Source organism: Anser anser (genome assembly GCF_964211835.1).
Source record: "Anser anser genome assembly, chromosome: 10".
Taxonomy (NCBI): Eukaryota; Metazoa; Chordata; class Aves; order Anseriformes; family Anatidae; genus Anser; species Anser anser.
Window position 1 is genome coordinate 8,805,420 of NC_139730.1, and position 10,125 is coordinate 8,815,544.

At 43.3% G+C, this 10,125-nt stretch overlaps 1 long non-coding RNA gene across 1 annotated transcript; it reads left to right on the forward strand.

The window, feature by feature from the left end:
* Nucleotides 1–770: 770 nt before the first annotated feature.
* LOC310905074 lies at nucleotides 771–3,372 on the forward strand. The gene is made up of 2 exons (XR_014588768.1): nucleotides 771–1,693; nucleotides 2,844–3,372. It is a non-coding gene; the product is annotated as an uncharacterized lncRNA (long non-coding RNA).
* The last annotated feature ends 6,753 nt before the right edge of the window (nucleotides 3,373–10,125 follow it).

The following is a 10,125-nucleotide window of genomic DNA, read 5'->3' on the forward strand; positions in this document are numbered from 1 at the left end:
GATGCTAATACCGATGACTGCTCAGACCCTCAAATGCTCTGCCTTTCAGAAAGCTGAGCTCTTCTAGACCCTTTCAAATAATCGATAGTTTGTGCTGATTGTTATAGACAGTAAAGCAACACCCGCTTGCCCCAGACAGGACATGGATTGCCTTCTGCTGATACTTTCACCTGTTAAACCCATAAGGAGTCTCCTGTCCCTGTTCATGAGCGTGGGGAGAAGTGCTGAGCCTGCCCAAAGCCCGCTGGCTTCACAAAGCAGTGGGAGCAGGACCATGATAGTACTTCATTATGACTGTGTTTAATTGGCAAGGCACTGTAATGGCTATCAGTAGCAACAACAACTAAACTCCGCACCAGCAGTTCAGCATACGTCATTTTGAGTTTTCACAATAAAACCCCAGAGCACCCATTCATCCTTAGCAGACTTGCCTTTGTATCAATTTGGGACTAGATTCTTGGCGTGCCAGGGAATTATGCATCATAATGACTTAATCAAAGGCTTTCATAGTTTATTCTAGAGCTGAGAAACCTTTTTAAACCCAAATGCAGATGGAAGCTTGGACCCGGCAGTGAGTGCTTTGCTCATGAAGTCAGAGGAGCTCTGCACAGGCTGACCCCCATGCCTCAGCAAAGCTCTATTGATTTTGGTAACTTCATCTGTGCGGGGACATGAATCTATCTACAGGGAGCTAAATGAAGCCTAAAGTTATTGATTTTCAAGGGAAGAGAACTTTAGTTAAAAGACCTCGTATGTTTTCTTAATTATTCCTGATTTTGACATATGACATCACAGCAGATTAATGATATTAAGGAGTGACAGTAAATAGCCAGTTTCACGTGATTTAGTGCAGCAAAACTAAAGAGAGAATGGGCTGACTGAGTTAGACAAGGTTTTTATTTGCTCTGTGTGCTAGATAACTGTTAATCACCTAATGAGAAATGCATATCCAGTGACCAGGGCTCAAGCAACGTAAATAATAGCAACATCCTTGGTTCTCCTTTGCCCTTAATCTCCTTCTGGAGGCTTGACAATAAACAGCCATTCCCAACCTATTTTGCAACTTACAGCTCAGCTCCAAAAAGCCCCCTTCAGAAGTAATTAGTTTGCTTTACATCCAGCCTTTATATTCGCGAGCTAATAAATGGCCAGTGCAGCTCCAAAAGGAGTTCGTTTCTCCGGCTGCCTGTGGGGACTGGGGGAGTTGTTGTCTCCGGGCAGCACAACTCAATCGGCAGCTGAACGCCTTGGCAGGGACCAGGGCTCTCTACAAAAGGTGGCAAGCCACAAAATCTGAAGTCTTTATACCCTGTATAAAAGTCAGCATTCACATGGTCTGGCAGAACCCTTCGGGTCTCCGAGTTTCAGTTTCCCCATCTGCGGGATGGGCTTCTCCAAAACATTTGTTGATTCAGCAAACATTTGCCTCTCATACCACGGCTTTCCTGCATGACCTTGACAGAGCTTCTAGCCTCTCTGTGACTCACTTCCCTGCTTCTAAAATAGAGGAAATTAGAGCATTACAGTCAGGTGTCTGTCTTTTGCCTGTATTTAGCAGCCTTCCCAAGGAGGCTTGCCAGGAGAAGTGCCACTCATGGTGCCGCTCAGCTGGTTTGGGGCACACTAGGATGCCAAGGCCTGGGCTGTTGGTGGCGATGAGTCCACGGCCACGTGCCCAGCAGAGCTGGAGCAGGTAAGAGCTGACTCAGATGAACATCATTTCAGCCATTTGCCATCTGCACGTGAGTCAGAGCTCTAGTATTTGTTCTCTTCTATTTTTTTTTGTCAGAAGTCAGTGGTGTTATTTGTTTGTCCTGCACTGGGGCCTTGATCTCTGCCAGGCCTATGTGCTATTTTTAATAGGGTAGCCTAATGTAGCTATAGGGTGAGATGTTGGTTTGGACACTTGTGTGTGTTTGTTTATTGGGTCCTGTTTTTCTCCTATGTGGCCCTGTGGATAAGAGAGAGATCTGCCCTAGAGGTGACAAAGCTGTAGGGCTCATAATTCTTCAGACGTGTGTTTTGGTCAAGTCCCCGAAGACTGAGTACTTGTGAGGCAATCTGAAAGTCTGCTCAATCAAGTCTGTCTCTTCAAATCACTTCTTTTTCACAGTAAGCCTTGCTGGCTGTAAAATTATTCTATTAAACTGTGTTACTGCACTTTGAGGTGATTCATTTTCCTGTGCATTGATCTTTGCTCCAAGGTGCTTTCTTCTGAAAACATTCTTCCTTTTTAACCATTATATAGAAGCTACTTTTCATATGATTTGGAAATTGGTGTAGAACTTTTTTAGTTTTTCCTCTGTCGTTTGCTGATGACTTCTGGAGAGCCAGCTTGTGAGTAGATTCCTCTTCTGTCGTGGCCAGATTCTTTGCAGCGTTTAGTATACTAAATTAACTTGTGTAGTTCTCCAAAGGAGTTTAAAAAGGTAGATTTCATAAAGGGGTGAAATCTTTTTGTAAATGAAGAAATAGTTCTGTCAGTATGTAATGTTTTGCAGATGGAAAATTGGATGTAATTGTAACAGCAATAAACTACCTTTATAGTTAATTAACTTGTAATCTAATATAAACTAATCTCTCTTAGAAGGTAAAACACAACACACTTGCATGATGTAGTCAGGTTTTCTGTTCGTGGTATCCAGCTGGATGTTCAACAAAGAAAAGACTGGGATTTTATTGTATTAATGCCTTGCCAAATAAGGCTCTACGTTAACCACGGCCTCCAGTGAAATCAGTAGGAGTTTTAGGTACATCAGGGTTCTCTAGCTATTATGTCTCTCTGAGACTTTAATGTTTTCTTCTGAAAACATCCACACAATCACATTTCTTCCTTCCTGCAGTTTCAAGACCTGTTCCTGTGGCCCTGTGTATGTGTTTTGCTGTCAGTGCATCCTCCTGAGTGGAAAAAGGCAGCACCCCGCTGCAGGACCTGGCCTGTAAAGGGGCTTCCTCCATCCTAAGGAGTTGTGAGCACTTCCATCACCTTCTGAGGGAACAGAGCTGGGTGACAACATGGGATCTAGAAGCTTGCACTGTGGCGTAGAGCTCAGCATTAGCAAACCTCTTCCCTGACACGTGGCAATGTTAACGAGATAGGAGTGCTGAGACAAATGTTTACAGCCCCAATAATACACTGCGAGTGGTGTTCTGCTGTGAAAAGTGACTCAGTAAAAATGCCACTTGCAAGCTGCAGGATTACTGGCTCTCAGTAAGGCCAGACCAAATGTGCTCACTTTATAAGCAAAAATGCTTTTTTTTTTTTCCTTCCCCTTAGCAAACAGCCATAAAAAGGGGATTATGCTCCAGCTCTGCTGCCCTATACCATGCGTAGTCATTTCCCCCCGGCAGTGTTAGAGTCATGGCTTGGTAGTGTTTGTCTCTATATCTGTTACCTGGGTCGCACCTGGGTGTGAGTAAGACCAAAATAGATTCCTTCTGATAAATATTTAAATAAATAAAAGTGCTTATTTGAATCAGATTATCTAGTCTGCCATATTTATTAACACAAACCTTATAATTTCTATTAGGGCATCCTTATGTATAGCTCATAACTCCCAGCTAAGACAGGCTCTGCTAGCTAGATGAATCCCCCACAGCTTTGTCATTTCATTTCTTGTAATGGTTTTGCAGAGATCAACAATTCAGAATAGGGGCTCTCAGTCACGCTTGCTGACGACTAGCCTTGCAACAGCTGCTGTGGCTCCTTCTCCCAGAAATCATTCCCTCCCTTCTGTCCTGACCCTACTGCAACAGCAGCTCGTGAAGCAGCACCTGAACTGCTGCACCTTGGACCTCAATGGATCGAGGAGGACAAGCAACATTTAAAATCCTCTTCAATACCCTGGGTATAGATGACTTGTGTGCTTTTCTTTTTAGCTATCAGAGTGATGCTGCAATAGGATTCAAGGCAGGAATATTGTAAAGCTTCTTTCCACCCTGAGGTACCTGTTTGGCTTTCAGTGAAAGCTTGTCCTCTACCACTGATACCAGGGTATATTTTGCAGCAGGTTCAGCGGTTAAACAATCAAAATGACAGACGAGGAGTTCTCTGTCAAAGCCAAGTAACTTCACTGGTGTTGTCTTTCTGGCAATGTCTCTGTACTTGTATGAGTCAGGATATGGTGACAAGATAACTGTAGTCTCTTACTCTAACAACGCTGATATCGCTGCCATCTCCACCCCTTACTGAAGTTTGGGATTTGGGTACCTGCTGCCATTTAGGTTAGGAGGAATACCGAGTCAGCAAAGGCTCACCCTTGTTATCATGGGTGAATGACTGCATTGGTCACTGACTCTTAAGGAATGTGTAGAAGTTTATTTCAAGGAGAGCGGTTGAGTTATCAGCTTACAAAGGACCGATCGATACGAATCAGTCTCAGCTATTACAGTGCTTTTAATTTGGCGCATTCCTCTTCTGTCATACAACATCACAGGGTTTCTTCTCATTTGAGGAACCTGAAGAGAGTATTGACTCTTGACTGATTAAAAAATCTGTGAAGTTTTACCTTCAATTTGTCTACAGCATCTCTGTATAGACAAAGCAAACTGTTTAGAAGTTGAAAAGATTAAAGCAATTCTGTGCAGAGATTTAGCCATGTATGTCTGGCTGTATTAATGGGAATCCCACTGCTAAATCCCTGTGCACCCTGCTACATAATTTGCCTAATGATTTTGGTTAAGCAGAGAAAACAAGCACCATCTGAAACAGCATTTGATGTACTATGCCTGATGTGTGGGAGCCAGAGAGAAGAGACAGCACTGCGACGTGGCTGCCTTGTTCTCAGTATTGGGAGTGAGAGAGGGAGACTGGCCTGGAGATAGTGATGTCCCAGGACATTAGTGCCTTCTCTAATAAATCCTGAGCCTATAGCATGAATTCCCACTTTATCCTGCTTCTAGGAATGTGCCTTTCTTACCTCAGGTCTCTGGGTCCAGGCCTTTACCAAGGGGAAGTCTCAAGCCGGGTTCCTTGCTCAGCAATAAGGTTTGGGGCAGGTCCTCTAGTTTGCAAATTAATCTGGTGTTGAATCCAGTTTGGACAGAAAGCTCCCTTCACATAGTGATTTTTCCTATGACTTCCTGTTATGTAGACCTCAGTGTCGGTGTATACTGCTTTGGTGCTTCCTATCTGTCTTTGGTAACATTTTTTTCTTAAATGATGGTCTGATCAGTGATCGTCCCTTGCACTACAGCTCCATTCAGACAGTGGTGGGTTATACAGGCAACATGATATGGACAGTCTGTCAAGAACTGTCTGCTGTTTCAGACAAATCTTTCCATAACTACATATAGCAACACGGTGAATGCAGAAAAATAACAAAACAGAGGAATTTCTCACTTTCTCTGTATTCAACTCTGATCTTCCCATCCTTCAAGTAAGTGTCAGAGCCAGCCCTGACGCAGAAGTTAGAGCAGGCCGTGGGGATGCATTAATGATGCAGCTCTAAGTCCAGTAGAAAGCTATATATCCTCCTACCACCTTTAGGGAAGGTTCACTGTGAATTAAACAGTACGGTATTATCTGCATTACAACTCAGACATCAGCAAGGCGCCTACACGTCCCTGGCTGAAGGCTGCCTGTCACGCACCTTCCCACACCTCAGCGCGTGTCTGGACTGCAGTGAGTAAAGCTGTTTGTGCCAAAGTTCTCCTAAACCAAAGGGAGACAGGCTTCACAAGTCACCGGGCTGCTTAGGAAACTTTCTAGAGAGACTTGTGTGCTGTTAGAAATGAAGTTTTCACTTCCCAAGGCACAGTCTTGTCCCTGAGTTCTCCTGGAAATGGTGTGGTGATGGAGAACCTGATGCTGGTGGAGCAGCCATCGCTCTCAACTGATGAAACCTGACCCACAAACACTTCGGGGCGTATTTTCACCACCAACAGCACATCAGCTCTCACGCCCTCATCAAACTCCGACTGAAGTAATTAGCTTGAAATTTCAAATGGTAATATTCATTGCTTCGTTACCTCCTGTACTCGTAACTCTGTGCAGGATGGTCACCTCCTCTCCAGCTCCGCAGCGATTACCTTCCAGCAAAGGGAAAAGCAAACAAACAACACTATCAGCCTCCACAGCACCTTGGTTCTCTTAGGATGAATGGTGTAATATAAATGTGGAGGATTATTTAAAAACCCATTGTGAACACTTCTGGCATATTAGCCATAATATTAGTCTGAGTGTTTTATTTGGCCATAATCCAGTTCTTTTGTCGAGATACAGTACCTGGTGCATGTGCTCGCAGATGATCCGATTGGCTCATAAAACAGCAGGATGGCAAAATTATCAGGAAAAACAATGATGTGTTGCTGTAAGTTATGGATATGTAATAAAAGGGGGACACGGAGCTCTTGAGCCAGTGAGCATAAAGGTGAGGGTTTTATTGCAGCCGTAAGTTCTGAAGTGTGCATTTAATACAGAATGATATTTAGCTGCCCAGCCTGATTTTTGTGTACTGGAGTAATGACAATAAATGCGAACTAGGTAATTTAGGAATTAAGAAGTCTAGCAAGGCAATGTTTTCTCTGAGGTCACTGAAGAAAGGAAAACAATGTGAAGTGTTTCCAATCAGAAATAAAAATGTAAGGGCCTCCATAAGAGCACTAATGAGACACTGGCCTGAATTCATTCCACATGTAGTTTATTTGAAATCTGAGGAGGTATCAAGAGTTCACTTCTGGTATTTGAACAACATAGCCACAATCCCACAATTACAATAGAGCTTCGTTTCTCTGAAACTTACTTTCTATGTGCAGTCCTTATTAACAGATCTGCAATCACTCCACAAAGGGTTCCTCCAAGGTGGAATGGAGGCATGGCACAGTGCCATTGCTGACAAAATCATATATATTTTATCAATTGTCATCCCTAAACAATGTACATTGATGTTGATAACATTCATCAGTACTAACCAAACTTCCTGAACAACTGATGTTCAGTGGTCTGTGCAACTGGTTGAATTTTAAAACTGTATTTTGAATCAAACACTTTGCTAAACGCGAAAAAACTCCCTGGAAGAGTTTACTGAGTAGTGCTCTTGTAATGTCAGTAATTGCCACCAAGTCTGGGGGTTTGTATGCTGTGTGCACTCAAGGCAGAGCTTCCGCAACCAGGGGCTTTACGCTGGGCCTCAAGTTCAGCTCAGTTTTGGAGCAGAGCGTCTTAGACTTGAGTACAAGGATTTTCAGAAGCATCTCCAGAAAGATATTGTGGTCTCTTTACCTTCTCTGCTGCTGCTTCAGGGTTAAGTATGGAAGAGAAGCTCCGTGATCCTGTAACCTTCCCGCAGCTACAGTGGGCTCTCAAACTGAGCAAACCTCAACTCCAAAACCTCCCCTGCTCCTACTCATTTGCTCCCAACCAAGAGCCTGTAGAGAAGAAGAATAGTAACTGATCTCTACATCTCCTTAAGGCCCAGCTAATTAAGAGATGCATTAAGCACGGGCCTAACTAGTGAAGCCTCAGAGCATCTCTTGTGCTGCAGGTACATCATATCATCTCCTTGCATCTGCAGTGGGCCTCAGTCATTCATGCTCTGTGATCTGTGCAGTTTCTTGCTTCACAAAGAGTGTCACCAGGGAAGAAAGTGTTACTCAACACAAGTAAATGTGACAGCGTCTGAGTCTATAGTTAAGTCTAACCTACTCTGAAGTGAGAACTGAAGAAGCCTAACCCTGCCAGATGAGTCACTGGCAGAATCAGGACAAGAACAAGAATCCCTCATTACCAGCTTTGCGATATAAACACATGCCTTCCCTCTCTGTTTTCCCAACCTTTCATTAACACAGCGGTAGCAGTTAGAGATTTGGTCTATTTTTCTCAGGATCAACTTTCACCCATTTTCAAGTTGGGAAGGAATTCTTCCTCGCCTCTCCTTGCTCTTCATTAACTTCCCCTGCTCCTGTAAAGCACCAGGAGTGTAAGGCTCCTCCTGGCTGCCAACCGGCCAGTGTGAACATGAAGCAGCGATTGCTGGCACAGGCAGGATGTTTCATACTTGCTGGGCTGCCCCTAACCTCTCACCTGGGTAGGCATCCCCCTACAGCTCTTCCCGTTGCTTTTCATTCTTTGTGGGATGCTGCAGCCCAATATGAACATACTTAAATGCTGTGAGTCAGGCCTCCTCGAAAAGTCATGCATGACTTAAAATCACAAGGATGATCAAAAACAATAAAATGCATATTTTCTACTTGCCTTTGGGTTTTCTAAAGTTAAGGCACACCCGTTCCAGGTCTGCAAGCTTGTCTTTGCAACCATGAAGGCTAGAAACTTGGGGCACTCATTTTTCATGAGCTACACACAACAACTTTTTTCTCTCTTTCCTTCTTTATTTTTTTTTTTATTTTTTTTAAGAAAATACAGTGAATAATGCAAGACCTGCAGTAAAATGACCAGAATTAACAACACCGGTGCTACCACTGAATGTACTTAGTGAAACCAAATAAGTGATTTTCCTTTTCCATCTAAAATGAGGGGTTTGATTTTCACAACAACACAATGACTTAGGGTTTGGATACATAAAACTACTTTAGGAAAATATAGATAGCTTTTACTGAGATTTTTTTTACTTGTGTCAATGGATTGGTGTTGGATGACGGTCACAATAGGGCTGATCCTCCCAAGACTGCACCTTCAACTTACGATTGAGTGTGCCACTGGTTTGGCTTGGGCTCGGCATATTCATTTCTTCTTGTCTTCACGTGGCTTGGTGTGGTTAAGCCGAATCTTCCAAGCTTTCTCTCAGTTTTCCTCTTCTCTAAATAAATTTCGAGCCTTAAAGCAAGATGCTGGCAGGGCTGCGCTTGGCATATCCGATCATTCAGACTGAGCACCTCGCTGGTAGTCATGCCCCTCAGATAAGTGGGATGCTGCAAAATGACTGTGCAGCCTGTCCAGGCTGGGGATAGCTCCATCCGTGAGTAAGCCCTGCATTTTTTTGGGGGGGGGCTCACTGCTGTCACAAACATCACCACCTTCTGCTTCCTGTGCTAGCTGCAGTTCCTCGAGCTTAGCGCTCTCCTTGTATCCAGGAACGCGACAGGACCTGCCAAGAGACGCGGTCCTTCCCTCGGAAAAAAAAAAAAAAAGGATGAGAAAACAAACTACACATGATGGATGTTAGTCACGTTGCTTATTGCACTGCTGGCACACTCTCCACCCGGGGCTCCTATACTTACATCCAGGATTTGGGGATGAGTCAGGCATCCTGCATATGTACTTACGGATGATTTGAGCATATACAGAACATAGTGGGAACTTCTTGATATACCAACATGCTTTTTTATTTCCCTCTGTGTCTGTAAATCCTAGGCAGAGAGTCCTCTTTCTCTGACACAAGTTTGCTGGGTGGAAAAACCTAGTGTGCCAGTTAGCCTGCTGGAATTCAATAGATGAATTTTGCCAAAACTCACAATTTTACTGCAGGACACAGGGCCTAGTTGCTATTCTCTGAAATCTCACTATTCCAGAGTCATGTTATTACTCAAGAATCCTTGTCAAAAAGAAGTTTACAGCCTCCACATTTGTAAAATGAAGCTGGTTTCATGTGATTTCCCAGCATATCGAGAAGTGAAGACAAATAAGAACAAACTGAACCTGTATTTTGGAAACCAACACTCTATAAGGCAATTGTGTGGCTTTGGGGGGGGGGGGGGGAGGCTGACAGTTTATTTCTGAACAGTTTGTGTTGGCAACTCTGTAATTTTCCTTTAATAGCTATGTCTATGCTTGTGCAGTTTGGCTTACAACACCTTCTGCAATAAAGCTATCAATGTTCTTTTGTATATATTAAACTTTGTTTTATTTTTCCTTCTAGCTCCTGAGTCACTAACAGGAGAGATAATGTTATATGTAAGGCAATTATTCAGGCATTTCAAGACTAAAAGATGGAATATATTTCCCTGGGAAGTAAAGTTTTTAGTCTTTTCCACTTATTTAAAGGGGGTGGAAGCTTATACACTGCCTGTTCTGGTTCCTTGCTTGTAGAAAAATAATTTTCTTTCTTTTTTTCTGTCTTGAAAGCAGGAAGATTGATTAAAAAAAAAATAATCAAAATAGGAAGGGCAAAAAAGCCTCTGAGCTCAAGTAACACGTCGATGGGAAAATGTTTGCTAGCGCTCAGCTGT